Consider the following 15,158-nt stretch of genomic DNA (forward strand, 5'->3'; position numbering starts at 1 on the left):
AGAGTCCATAATATTGAATTTCGATTATATCTATGGGCTTGGTAGGCTTGGTTCGCAGCCCACCCATGATGCCATTTAAGTTATTAGTTATTTTTTATACTTACAAAATAATTACTACCACATGCCAAAGTAAACCACAACAAAGTCATCTGGCACATATATTGTTGAAGCTTGAGATATCACTCTGAAAAAGTTCCTGATATCATCTCTCTATCTGCAGATACAAAAGATGTTGATATATAAACATGGTGAATTATTTCACATGAACACAAATTGTAACAACATTTTCTATCTTCACCAAACTAGCTACAAGATAATTCAAGCCACAGAAAAAGAAACAATTAACAAAACCAAAAAGAAACTCAATTGCAAATTTGATGTTCGGGACGAACTGCTATCTTGGTAAGGGCTTGATCAGTTCGATAGACGATTGTATGGCGAACATCTCAAGTGAATTAGCTGCTGAACCAGTCAAAAGGATGGAGTTCTTTTGAATTCGAGCCAACTCTATAGCTACACAATCTTTTAGTTCAATCACCACCATATTCGTGTTTGGTCTTTCGGTGGACGTGGAAGATAAGCAAGCCATTGCTAATTCAACAGCTTTCCAAACAGAATTAACTTCGAAATCGCCCTCTAACCATGGATCAACGACACTTCTAATATCCCCATCGGCAAGCACATTACTAACCCATTGGCTTATGTGAGTCCTCTCCTCGCTTCTACTTATGGCAGGTCGGCTTGTGATTATCTCTAACAAAACTACTCCAAAACTCTAAACATCACTTTTCTCATTTAGCCTATTTGTTATGGAGTACCTGCAATTCAAACCATGACCATTTTCTCCTTTTTTTTTTTTTTTTTCTAATACTTAATTTGTCGACATTAGACTGGAATTCACTTAAATCTATTTCTTCTTCCTTAATTATACCTAGATTTTAATTTTTAATCTTTGTCATCATAGTTTGTATTGATTGGTTCCATAATATAGCCATTGATAAATGGTATATAAACTTTTATTTTGAAAGGCACGGAAAAGTAATCAATTAAGACACAAACTTACTCGGGGTCAACGTAACCAGGGGTACCAACAATATGGGTAGACACATGGGTGCCACCATCAGTTGGGAAAATTCTGGATAGCCCAAAATCAGATTAGTTTGGCTCGAAAATTCTCAGCTAATAATATATTAGCGGTCTTCACGTCCCTGTGGACTATAGATGGCTTACAGCCATTGTGCAAATACTCCAATCCTGCGTTCCACAACCCACATATGACTTATTACACAGAGGAGAAACAAATTAAATTGCAACTCACAGAAACAAAAAGAACAAAAAACCAAAAACAAAATCAACTAAATTTATTGCAAACCTTGTGCCGCATCCGACGCTATTTGAAGTCTTCCTTGCCAACTTAACACTTTTTCTCTTCCATCTTCTAAACAAATTGATTGATAAGTATAACATATTTAATATTCTCTGTATTAGAATTCTATAAATGCAATGGAACTTTAAAAACTTTAATCATATTATAAGAAAAGTAGCTTTAGAAACCTGCAGAAAGTAATGACTCAAGGTTTCCATTGGCCATGTACTCATAGATTAGTGCCATGTTGGTTCCTTCATTGCAGTAGCCAACAAGGCTTGTCAAGTTTCCGTGATAAACTCTCATTAGAAGGTTAACCTGTTTTATTGGACATATATAAACTCTTACTAATTAATATTAATATGTAAATGCTATAAATAAACTATAGAACAAGTTTTAAGTCGATATATTATGCATGACGTATGACAGGCCTCTGCTTGAAAATGATGATACCCCCGAACTGATGAAGAGGAAAGCATCTTCACAGCTACTTCAGTGCCTTCTATGAGGCCATAGTAAGCTGTTCCAAATCCACCTTTACCAAGAGTTCTCTCAAATTGTTTGTAATTCTTAGGACCTTAGAGTATGTAAATTGACGTCTTTTAGGCTCCAATGAAGTATTTTTGATTTGGACAGTCGATGGCACACCGACTGTTACATCTGCCAATAGCACCATGGGTTTCACAATTATATTATGAGAAAATTAGTTCTGTCCATTCCAAGGCTTAAATGAGAAAAGAGGTTACCGCATTACTTTTTTCGTTTTAGGACAACCAAGATAGCTGCAGCATTTAACAGGACCACTAGAGCTCCAACTGATGATACTATTGGAACAAGAATATTCTTCTTTCTTTTGCATGAAAATGATGCGCAAAGATCATGATTTTCTCCTACGCTTCAACATTAACAAAGGTTTGGAATCACTTTTGGTAAGGTTATAATTTTCCTTGAAAGTGCTAGATATGTAGTTTGTTATAATATATAATCAAAGTAAAATGGATGATACTCATATTTTAACGAAATACTAAATTTTCAAGTATTTTGTCCATAATTTTTTCCCGCCATGCAAATAATCATAATTAGATGCTCTGTAATTAATTTCTCTTTTTTTTTGGCTTACTAAATTTAGAGCTCTGTAAATATAGTCTAAATGGGCCATATGATCTGACCAATCAAATTTTGTACTTAAAGATAAGTTCAAAATTTCTGTATTCAAGACAGTAACATAGGTCCACGGTTTTTGACAAGACACATACCTTAGTGATAGAGAACTGTAGGATTTTTAGAACAAAAAATATAGCAAAAACAAAAAAGAAAGAAAAAGAAGTTTAAACTGATCGTTCATTTTTTGACAGAACATATAAACACAAGTTTAAACCCACCTAATTTTGACCTACTACTGCAGTAATCATATTGCCAAAAAGACAAGCCATATTTTGGATACCTAATATAACAGTGTTTTTACCAAAAAGCTGAAAGTACTGTAACTAATCATCACAAAGCAACTTATGACAGCAACAAAAGTGACATTACACTAACACTCCTCCTTGGCACTTTTGCTGGAAACACTAAATTATTTCTTAATGTTTCAAACCTGTTTCTTGGCAAAAATTTTGTCAAAATATTAGCAAGCTGGACCTCAGAATTACAATGAACCAGCTTCACTTCATCATTTCTTTCAGCTTCTCTCACAGCATGATATTTGACTGGAATATGTTTTGTTCTTCGATGTTGACCTGGATTTTCAGCAATGGAAATTGCAGACTTATAATGGTAGCTTCTTCTTGCCTCTCATTTAAATCAACAAGCAACTTCCTTAGCCATAAAGCTTGATTTGAAGCAGTTGCAGCAGCAATATATTCAGCTTCAACTGTGGATTAAGCAACTGAACTTTGTTTTTGTGAGCTCCATGAAAATGGACCTGAACCAAGAGAAAATAAGTACCTTGAAGTACTTTTTGAATCTTCCATGCTGCCAGCTCCAGCCCATCAACTTGCCTTCGTCTTGCTTCAAAAACTAAACACCATAGTCTATGGTGCCTCTAATGTACCTTAGCACTCTTTTAGCTGCAGAATAATGCATATGTGATGGAGCATGCATAAATCTAGAAAGCAAACTCACAGAAAACATAATGTCAGGTCTCGAAGCACATAAATACAGCAAACTTCCAATAAGGCTTCTATAGGCTGAAACTTCAATCTTGGCAGCACAATCTTCGAGTTCAAATTTTTGATTATAAACCATTGGAGAGTCAACTGGATTACACTTCTCCATGTCAAATTTTTTGAGTAGTTCCATAGCATACTTCTTTTGGGATAAGAAAATGCCATGACTAAATTGATATATCTCCATGACAAGAAAGTAGTTCATCACTCCTAAATCTGACATTTCAAACACCTTTTGCATTTTAAATTTCAACTCCAACACACTTTGTGAATCTCCTCCTATAGCAAACAAGTCATCAACATATAGAGAAATGATCAATTTTTTATCATTTGAACCTGACTTCACATACAAAGTAGGCTCATTCTCACTCCTTTTAAATCCCTTTCCAACAATGTGTGAGTCAATTTTGCTATACCAAGCTCTAGGAGCTTGTTTCAAGCCATAAAGTGTAACACCCCGTCCCGAAGTACATCGGAAATTTCTTAAATTTGACCAAGGTTGACCGGGTTTGACCGTCGTTGACCGAGAAGGGATCAAATGTTAACTTCTTGCTCCTGATGGAATTTTACGTTGACTAAGATACCATTACAAAGTACACATTGTCACAAGTTCATAGACTAGTAGCACGTCGAAAACGGAGCTACGATTTGAAAGCTATGAGCAAAACAAGTTGAGGTCCAAATTGTCCAAGGGGTGTCAGAGTTGACTTTTTGTTCATGCAAAGTTAATCTTTGACTCATGCATGGTTGTGAAGTACTCGTCGATACGAGTTCATAGACTAGTGACACGCTTAAATTGGACATTTGGTTAAAAAGTTATGGACATGCGAAGTTTTCTGAATACCGTAATATTTTAATATATTTGGCTTGAGTGAACAGTGTGTACCACGTGTCGCAATTTCAGCCAATCCTATGAGCGAACAGTGTCACCCACGAGTGGCTTTTATTTTGGCAAAACACGGGCGCCGGGGAGAGGAGAGAGAAAGAAGGGAGGAGAGAGAAAGAGAGAGCTAGAGAGAGAAACCAACTGGCTACCACCGTTCACCCACTTCCGGCCACCAGACCAGTACACACGCCACCCTAGCTTGAAGCCCACTTGAAAACTGGCCGGCCAGCCAAAAATCACGGCCAACCGACCGCTGATGCGCCCGGATCGAGGCTTTTTCTGGTGACCTTGTCGATTCTTCAAACCCAGATTTCTCCCTATTCTGGTCACCGTTTGCCTCACCGTCGGTCCCGTTGAGTTACCCATTATCAGATCTACCTTCCCATGTCAGGACCCGTCTAGAATTTCTTCCCCGGAACCCTAGACAAACCCTGATCCTAGGAAAATCCTACCGGACCCTCCAACGGAAAATCCGGTAGAACATCCCCTAAGAGATGGACTTACCACAAATTTACCTGCATTGAAAACACACTTCTAAAAAAAACATCCCCTTATTCCTCCCACAATACTACAAATTGATTTCACAAATTTACAGCACTTCAAGATAACAGCAGCAACCCAGTGCATAAAAATAACTACACGTCCAATACAGTATACAGAGCATTATACAACAAATGTGGAATTTATAAAATGACAAATAAGGAAGCAATACAGGATGGAGAGGAAAAAGGGAAGAAAAACTTCTTGAACCTTCGGCAACGAACTGAGACGTTGGGCTCGCCCCGGACAATCAACGTCTCCAACCTGGACCTAGGGGAACAGAATTTAAGAGTGTGAGATGCTAATCATCTCCGTGAGTGACCCTATCTACTAAACACCTTTAATAATAATAATATACCAAATAAAAGGATTTAATAAATCAATACCGAACAATTAAATAAATAAATAAATAAATAAATAAATATTTGAAGGTAATACTTTCTCTCAAAACCCTCACTATTCGCTCCGTTGGAAATGTTCCCCTTTTAAAACATTTTCACAAAACCCGATATTCGTACTTCCCGAAAACCAAGGGACCAAATAATTTAATAAACAACAAATAAATAAATAAATACCCCAAACATAAATAAACTGCAATAAATTATAATAAATAATTTTAGAACACCTTTGGGGTTTAAAACATTATTTGCAATTTACACCGACGCACCATACCATATACCGGTGATGCCCTCCGATACCCAGCGTCCCGAGCACCGATTGGCGGGGGGTTAAAGAGAAAAACCTGCAACGGCACTTCGGCGTCCCGACAGTACCGCTGCTAAAACCATCAACCCGGCTAAGGAGGGGGGCGACTGTGCGCAACAACAAACTTGCCTGCCCACGGTCCAATGGCAACTCACGGGTGAAGTAATAACCGCGCGCTAAACCACATAATACCTGCGCGCTACCACGTGTCCATACACCATACACCAGAACACCAATACTGTATGAGTGCGTCTAAAAATAAACATTATTAACCAACCGTACCGTTTTCCAAAATTACCGTGGGAAATACATTAAATTCTCACACTTACCATCCCATATATTTTTATTTAATAAACCGGTACGAAACATTGATAACCAACAAACCACAATTTTCTCGAAGTACGAGATGCAACCATAAAAATACCGCGGGCATAATTTATAAAATTTAAACAAATATTTTCGTAAAATATTTAACCCAATTATGCCCGAAAAATTAATACTGAAACCACGTACAAATACTACCGAAATACACTTTGCTCATGCACAATAAATAAATTAAACCACAATAAAACCATAACCAAATTGTACCACATGAGCATAAATTAAATACCAATTAAACATAATTAATTGCCCAAAAATGATATAAAATCCAGACACAATCAATTACTGAAAATACTTGCTCATGTGTAATAAATACCATTTAATCACAATAAAATAATAATCGGGAATTTCTAATGATCCCAAAATTTCATTCAGCACCAATGGGTAAATATATATATAAAATAATATTTTTTCCGATTGTATTTAAAATACGCCACATGAGCACAATTTACAGATATCAATGTAACACCACATAAATATAATTAATTACCCCAAAAATATTTTTAAAGGTGGGTCACTCACCTGGAGCACGCAATTAACCCACGATCCACCATGGGATCAATTTCACGACTCACCGGTGCTCCTAGAAAAAAATTCACAGACAGTCAAATAAATTAATATTTTATTCGGGTAAATAATACCCGGTACTCGGGGGGTCAAACACAAACTTTAACCAAAATGGTCGAATAATATACCAAATCGAAGCTTGAGCAACGAGGATTACAAATCCGGTCTCCATCGACCCCAATTCCGCCGGAGGTGGCCGGAATTTGGTCGGGAAGCTTCGGCCGGTTTTAAACTTGAGGGATCTTTCAAACGGTGGGGATTTTGGGCAATCTAACCCCGGAAATGGACTCAGAGGGGTCGAAAATGGTGGGATAGAGGTATGGATCGGGCTGGTTTGGTCGGAAACGGCGAGAATCGCCGGAAAATTTCAAGTCACCGCCGCGGACTTCACCGGCCCGATCTGGGCGTGTTCGGCGGCGGCTGGTCGGGAGATTTGGTGGCTGAGGTCGCGTGGTGATGGGCTACACTGGTGGCCGGCGCGTGTGGCATTCCGGTGACTGAAATCCGATCAAAACGCCGGTCAACAGAGAGAGGGTGAGAGGGTCAAAGGAGAGAGAGAGAGAGAGAGAGAGAAGGCTGTGCGATTTGTCTTGCCTCTGTCGGGCTGGGGGAAGAAGAAGGGAAGGGAAAAGAAAGGGGGTGTTTTCCCACGTGGGGAAAAAAGAAAAGGAAAAAGAAAAAGAAAAGAAAAAGGAAAAGAAAAAGAAAAAGAAAAAGGAAAATAAAAATAAAAATAATTAAATAATTAAATAATTAAATAACAATATTATTATTTAAAATAATAATAAAATAATTTGATTTTAAACATGGTTGACATGTGGCATTTCACCATGGTGACACATGGTCACCTTCATTAAGTCACACGTGGCACCTCGTTACTCGTTTAAAAATAATATTAAAATAATACGATGTTTGAAAAAACTCTACAGGTCCATAACTTTCAAACCACATGTCCAAATCGAACGTGCCGCTAGTCTACGGACTCGTATCGACGAGCACTTCACAACCATGCATGAGTCAAAGCTCAACCTTGCATGAATAAAAAGTCAACTCCGGCACCCCTTGGACAGTTTGGACCTCAACTTGTTTTGCTCATAACTTTCAAACCGTAGCTCCATTTTCAACGTGCTACCAGTCTACAAACTCGTGCCAACGTGTACTCCGTAACGGTACCTCAGTCAACCTAGAATTCCAACCAGGTCAAAAAGTCAACTTTTGACCCCTTTGGTCAACGGTCAACAGTCAACCTCAGTCAACGTGCAAAAATTCCGACATGGTTCGGGACGGGGTGTTACATCCCGCCAAAAATCACGGCCAGTGGCCACTAGACGCGCTGCCGGCTGTGACGGGTTCCTGTGACCACGGCGGCTCATCAGGAAATTGACTTTTCGGCGAGTTTCCGGCTGCACCGCCTCTCCTTTCCCACTCATTCTAACCCTCTGAACCCAAATCTGGTGTCCCCTTTCATCAATTTACGACGGATTGAGAGAATCGAGGACTTGAAATCTATGAGATTTCCGGCGAGATTCCGACCACCACGGGTCCGATCTCCGGGAGGTAAGCCTCAATTTGTGATCCTCATTCCACAAGCTTCGATTCGGTATATTACTCGTCAATTTTGGTTAATCTTTGTGTTAGACCCCCCGGGTACCGGGTATTATTCACCCGAATAAAATATTAATTTATTTGAGATGTGTAATATTGTTGTTCTAGGAGCACGTGTACGTCGTGGAATTGATCCCATGGAGGATCTTGGGTTAATTGCATGGTCGAGGTGAGTGACCCACCTTCAAAATTATTTTCGGGTGTTAAATTTACTTATTTGGCAGTAATTAAATGTTTGGATTTAATATTTATGTGTTAAATATTTAGCAAAATTATATTTGAAATTTTGATGCCCATATTTGAATAAATTGAATGTATGATTTTTGATAAGTTATGGAAATCTAGATTTTATGACAATTTGATATTTAAAAGAATTGTAAAAGTAATATTATTTGATTTATTGTGGAAATTATTTGTGAATTTATTTTGATTAATAAAAATGCATTTATATAAATTTATGCATTGTGGAAATTATTTGATGATATTGAGGATTTGTGGAATTAAATTATATATGAAATTCATGTGGTTTTAATATTATTTTTGGGCATGATTTGATTTTAAATATTTCAAGGAAATATTGGTTTAAGTTTGGTGGTTTCAAATTGTATAATTATGCCTTGGAATATTAATTGATTGATTTTATGATTTGGGAAAAAATTAATTGTATATTATTAGCGGTGGATTTATGCTGGTGTTATTAAGGAACAATGTGAGAATGTGAATTTGAAAAGTGGTATAATTCCCACGATGAATTTTAGAAAATTTGGTATTTTAATAATAAATTTGGTTATTTGTTTTAGACGCACTCATACAGTACTGGTGTTCTGTACTGTATATGTGGATGAGCACGCAAGTTATAATGTCTCCCGTGAGTTGCCATTAGACCGAGGGTAGGCAAGTTTGATTTTCGCCATAAGCTGCCTCCCTCCATGGCCGGGATGACGGTTTAAGCAGCGGCACTGTCGGGACGCCGAAGCGACCGTATGCAAGTTTCTCTCTTTAACCTCCCACCAGATGGTGCTCGGGACGCTGAGTATCATAGGGCATCACTGGTATATAGTGTGGTCTGTCAAGTATTATTTTTCTGATATAAATTTCAAATCCTAAAGTTTTAAAGTCGTAATTGAATTAAATGTATTTAATATTATTTTTATTATTTATTTCAATTGGAGATTTTAATACAAATTTTATGGAATTTTATTATGTTTTTAATTACCTAATTATATTAATGTTTTAACAATGCATTTTATCTTGATTTTACTATTTATATTGATTTGCTGATTTTAAAGCGATTTTACTATGTTCTTACCATTCATTTTAAATGGAGGTTTTAATTTGATTTAATTATTCATTTATTTAATTGTTCAATTAATTGATTCATTCTAATTATTTTTTTTATTTCTATTTCTATTTTATTTCCTTTGTAAATTTGGATCCTTAAATTCTTGTATTTTATTTGAAATTTATTTAATTAATTATTCCTTGATTTTTGGGGCATCAAATAACGGGTTTTGTGGAAATATTTTAAAAGGGGAACTTTTCCAACTAAGTGAATTGTAAGGGTTTTGAGAGAAAATATTATTTTCAATTAATTAATTAATTATTTATTTATTTATTCTTAATTAATCAAATGTACTATAATTATCGTTACTTTATAATTGTACAGTAGATAGGGTCACTCATGAGATGATTAGCATCTCATATTTTTAAATTCCGTTCCCCTAGGTCCAGGTTGGGAGACGTTGATCGGCCGGGGCGAGCCCGACGTTTCAGTTCATTGCCGAAAGTCCAAGAAGCATTTCTTCCCTTTTTCCTCTTCATCTTGTATTGCTTCTTTATCTGACATTGTATTAATTCCACATTTATTTGTATAATGCTCTGTATACTGTATTGGACATTTAGTTATTAATAATGTACTGATTTACTTTTATTCATTTGGAGTGCTGCAAATTTGTGGAATTAAATTGTAATAATGTGGGAGGAATAAGGGGATGTATATAGAAGTGTGTTTTCAATGCAGGAAATTTGTGGTAAGTCCAACCCTTAGGGGAGGTTCTGCCGGATTTTCCATTGGAAGGTCTGGTAGGGTTTCTCTGGGATCAGGGCTTGTCTAGGGTTCCGATGAGGAATTTTGGACGGGTTCTGACATAAAGAGCCTTATGCAGTTTATAAACTTTGTCTTCCTTTCCTTGAACAATAAAGCCTTCAGATTGTTCAACATATACTTATTCCTACAGGTAACCATTTAGAAATGCAGATTTCACATCTAAATGGTAAACTTTTCAGCCTTTTTGAGTAGCAAAAGCTAGTAGAAATTTGATTGTCTCATGTCTTGCAACTAGTGCAAACGTATCTCCAAAATCAATACCAGGTTGCTGCACATAACCTTTATCTACCAATCTTGCTTTATGCTTGTTTATTGTACCATCTGCATTGAGCTTGGTCCTAAAGACCCATTTCACTCCAACGGTCTTATTGCCTTAAGGTTTGCTCACCAATTCCCAAGTTTTGTTTTTGTTTATCATACTGATTTCAGTTTTCATGGCCTCTCTCCATGTCTCGAACTGATTTGCGTCATAGAAAGTAATTGGATCACATAATGCTAGGTTGCATCTCTCATATACATCAGTTAAGGGTCTTGTATCTCGGACGTCGGACATGGGTCTTGTATCTTGGACATTGGACAGGGGTTTTATATCTCGGATATCGGACAGGGGTATTGTATCTCGAACATCGAACATGGTTCTTGTATCTCGGACATTGGACAAGGATCTTGTATCTCGAATGCCAACAACATCTTCATCATCTGAATCAGCCTTCTCCTAAATTTCACCATGTTCTTGGATAAAATTCTCTTCTAAGGCTAGAACTTCACTCTTTTTCCAATTCCATTCTACTACAAAGCTTTTATCTTTCATTCCAACATTTAGAATTTCACTTCCATGTTGATCATATATTTTGCAAGACTTATTTTGAAAATTCAAGAAATATCCATTTTCAAACATTTGTCCCACACTAAACAAGCTTTGATTAATTTCAGGTACATATAACACATTTGAAATGAGCTTAGTACCTGTTGAAGTTTCCACAGCCACATCTCCTTTGCCTTGAACTTGAATAAAATCTCCATTTCCTATTTGGACTTTGGAAACAAAGCTTCTATCCAATGTCTTGAAGAGATCAGCATCATGAGTTATATGTTGAGTGCAACCACTATCCACCAACCAAGCTTCTTTGCTACCGTTTTCTGCATAACATGTAGCAATAAACAGTCTTTCCTCACTTTGCCGTGCTTCATCAGCAACTTGTTCTTGGTGTGCTTGTTGCACTGGTCCTCCTTTGTTTTTGAAAACTTTTTCAATATGTCCAAGTTGTTTGCAAACTTTACATTGAACATTAGGCCTAAACCAACAATATTTTTCAGGATGGTTGTCCTTTTTGCAATGAGAGCACTTCATAAACTTCTTTCTTTCACCCTCTCTGCTTGTACCGGCACCATGTTTTCCTTTGACATTACTTCCTCCACCTTGCTGCTTCCTTTGATTATTGTTTGCTGGAGCCTTACCTTTTTGGAGTGCTAGAAAAGCACTTTCTGAGGTTTCTTCTCATCTTATAGACCTTCTTTGTTCAATTGCTTGTAAAGCATTAACAAGCTCTGACAAAGAAATCTGACTCAAATCTCTTGACTCCTCCAAGGATGAGATCTTTGCTTCAAACTTCTCCAGTAAGTTGACTAGCACTTTCTCCACCACTCTTCTGTCTCCTAGCTCCTCTCCAAGAATTATGATCTGGTTTACTACCTTCATAAGTCTGTCAATGAAGTCTTTTACCAACTCAGAATTCTTCATTCTTAAAGTTTCAAACTCCCTCCTTAAGTTCAATACCTGCATTTGTCTTGTTCTTACACTTCCCTGGAACTCTTCTTTCAACTTGTCCCAGACCTCTTTAGCTGTAGTGCAAGCTATAATTCTGGTGAATATCACTTCTGAAACACCAGCATGTAAGGCAGATAAAGCCTTAAACTTTTTCGCAACCTCCTCACTATGTTGGTTTATTTAAGCGATAGTGGGATTTGTTGTCAAAGGGAGATGATTTCTTTTAGTCTCTACTACTTTCCACAAGTCAAAAGCTTGAAGGTAAGCTTTCATTTTTATAGACCACATGGTATAATTTTCTCCAGAAAATATAGGAGATGATGGAGTAGAAAAATAAATTGAAGCCATTTAAAAAAGGAAGGAAAGATAGAAGGAAGTTTTCTGTATATATATATATATATATTTTTGCTATTTCACTCATAGCCCCACTAAGATCATTATAGCTCTGATACCATTTGTAAGATTTTTAGAACAAAAAACATAGCAAAAATGAAAGAGAAAGAAAAAGAAGTTTAAACTGGTGTGGTGAACACACATCATTCATTTTTGGACAGAACATATAAACAAGTTTTCAGAAACAGTAAACCACCTAATTTTCACCTACTACTGCAGTAATCATATTGCCAAAAAACAAGCCATACTTTGGCTACCTAATATAACAGTTTTTTTACCAAAAAGCTGAAAGTACAGTAACTAATCATCACAAAGCAACTTATGACAGCAACAAAAGTGACATTATACTAATAAAAACCGCTAATTAACCTTTGACTAAGTTCAACTGGAAGCGAACCAGTGAGCATGTTTCCTTTCAAATTTCTCTCAACAAATTAACTTACTAAAGATTTTGAATTCCCTGCGTTCAAAAGTATCAAAATGAAAGTTGCAGTACCAAATTCTTAATCCAAACAACTCACAGGACACTCAATTTTTGCAATTGAGATAGAGAATTAGGAACTGATCCAGTTAAGCTATTGTTTGATAAATCCCTGAGATAAGCAATTTACATAATTAAACTTCTTTATGATTAATATAAGAGATGAGTAACCAAAATTAAACGCCCGATATTGCCAGTTTTAATACTGACAATGATTCTAGCATAGTGAGACTGGATATGCATGAGGTTATCTCGCCAGTCAATCCACTTGATGACAAGTTCCTGGTTGCAATTTCAAAATAATTACGTTAGTAGTGGTTAATTAACGTGGTATCAAAACAGCTAATAACCAAAGCATTTAAAATTTGAAAAGAATTTTAAACTTATAGGGATACATTCTAGGGGTATTGGAATCTTTGCAGCTGCAATTTAGACCTGACCATAAGAATTCTACTGGAGCACATGGATCTCCTTGCCAGTTTCTACTTACTCCCTAACTTGACTTTATGTCGTTGATGGCATCCACTAAATATTAATCACTCAGCTGTTAAAATACTCATATATATATATATATACAGAATCAGAGAACTAACATGTGGTGGGAAAGTAAAAGCATAGATACCATCATCTTGGTCTGTTTCTGGTTGCGAGAATTCTATCACCGTATAGAACTCAAAGGCATTAAGGGTTGGTGGGAAGGTTGAGTTTTTCCTCTGAACAAGTGAGAAACTATAATTTGATACTGTCCAGGGAGTGGTGGTGTATACGGCCGTTGACTTTAAGTATGTGAGAGGAACTTCAGACCACTCCTTTTCATTCAGATAGATATCGAATGCTCTGGACTGGTTGGATTGGAGCTGTTGTAGTTCAGCGAAGTGCCAGTAAACTTAATATTGGTCAATTTCATCTGAGGACTCCCAATGGAATTCCAAAGGAGCATTGGCGTTTAACGGCGCTGCGGAGGTGTTCATCACAATAGATGGTGGGTTGAAATTATAGAGGTCATTTACAGTAAGCGAGGTTGTTACGGTGGTCCAGTCTTTTTGTGTGTAAGGAGTCCAGAGGCGATCAAAAAGGTCGTATGGATACCTTAAAAGTATAATAAAGGTAAAATTCATTTGTTTCAGAAAGAAATATAATTAGACAAATTAATAAAACTCTGGATTAACGAAGGAAAATGAATATGTGGTAACCTGAATGATTGATTGGCAGTTGAACCAAAATCCAAGCGACGGGAGAGTGCCAATGACCTAGCTGTGGTAGTATAAGTTGTATTCCTGAGAGGCCTCAATTCTAATGCTGAAATAACAGGTGTCCCAGAATTTGTGTTCACAGCACAAATCTGTAGATAGTGTTGCCTGGTAATATGTATAAGCTCCTTTATGGTGCTTAAACTTACTGAGTTGAAACTTACTGTAACCTAATAACTAGTTCCCAAACGCAAATCAAATTGGGGCAGCTTATTTAAGCCGTCATAATTTCCATACAGAAAAGTGGCTCTGATCAAATACTTGGCAGCTCTTGTAACGTTTAGCCAGTAACAGTTGCGGATTCCTTGTGGGAAGCTTCTTACCAATCCTACATGCCGTGTTTGGTTTGCTTTATATTCTGGCAATATGCTCTTGCTTATGCCAGTGCCAATAAAAGGTGAGTCTGATATATAATCTATTTTTGTTGTTGGTTCTGTGTAGTAGGAGTCTTTTGGAAGCCAACAATCTAAGCTAATGAAACTTGAGACCAACAGAGGAAAACATACTTCAGCTTTATATCCTAAATGGTTACATATTAATAAACAATAATTAAAAATTGACACCACTATCATACTTATATATGGATGGGTCAAGATAATCGTACCGGTTTGGTTCTGTGAGTGAATGAGATGTAGGACAACAAGAAGTGGCAAAGCATACACAAGGTGTTTGAAAATCCCCATGACCTTCCACTTGCTAACTAATTATAGCTAGATGCATGCACTTAGAAGCTGTACACATTTTCTCTAGAAATGGAATATTTCGTTGACTACCCTTCGGAATATTGCCTTATAATTCTTTTTCCCAAACATTTTTGATATTTTAATATCTAATTGTTTTTTTATGCTTATTCATGCTTGATTTAGAATCTTAAGATTGTCAATCTAATAGATAAGATCAAAACATTTTTTTACAAAAAAAAAAAAAAAAAAGAATTAATAATA

The 15,158-nt window shown here is 36.6% G+C and overlaps 1 pseudogene; it reads right to left on the reverse strand.

Moving 5' to 3' along the window:
• Positions 1-394: 394 nt before the first annotated feature.
• LOC107433495 (LRR receptor-like serine/threonine-protein kinase IOS1) lies at positions 395-14,897 on the reverse strand (annotated as a pseudogene).
• Between the last annotated feature and the right edge of the window lie 261 nt (positions 14,898-15,158).

The sequence above is a fragment of the Ziziphus jujuba genome, chromosome 1 (assembly GCF_031755915.1).
Source record: "Ziziphus jujuba cultivar Dongzao chromosome 1, ASM3175591v1".
Classification (NCBI taxonomy): domain Eukaryota; kingdom Viridiplantae; phylum Streptophyta; class Magnoliopsida; order Rosales; family Rhamnaceae; genus Ziziphus; species Ziziphus jujuba.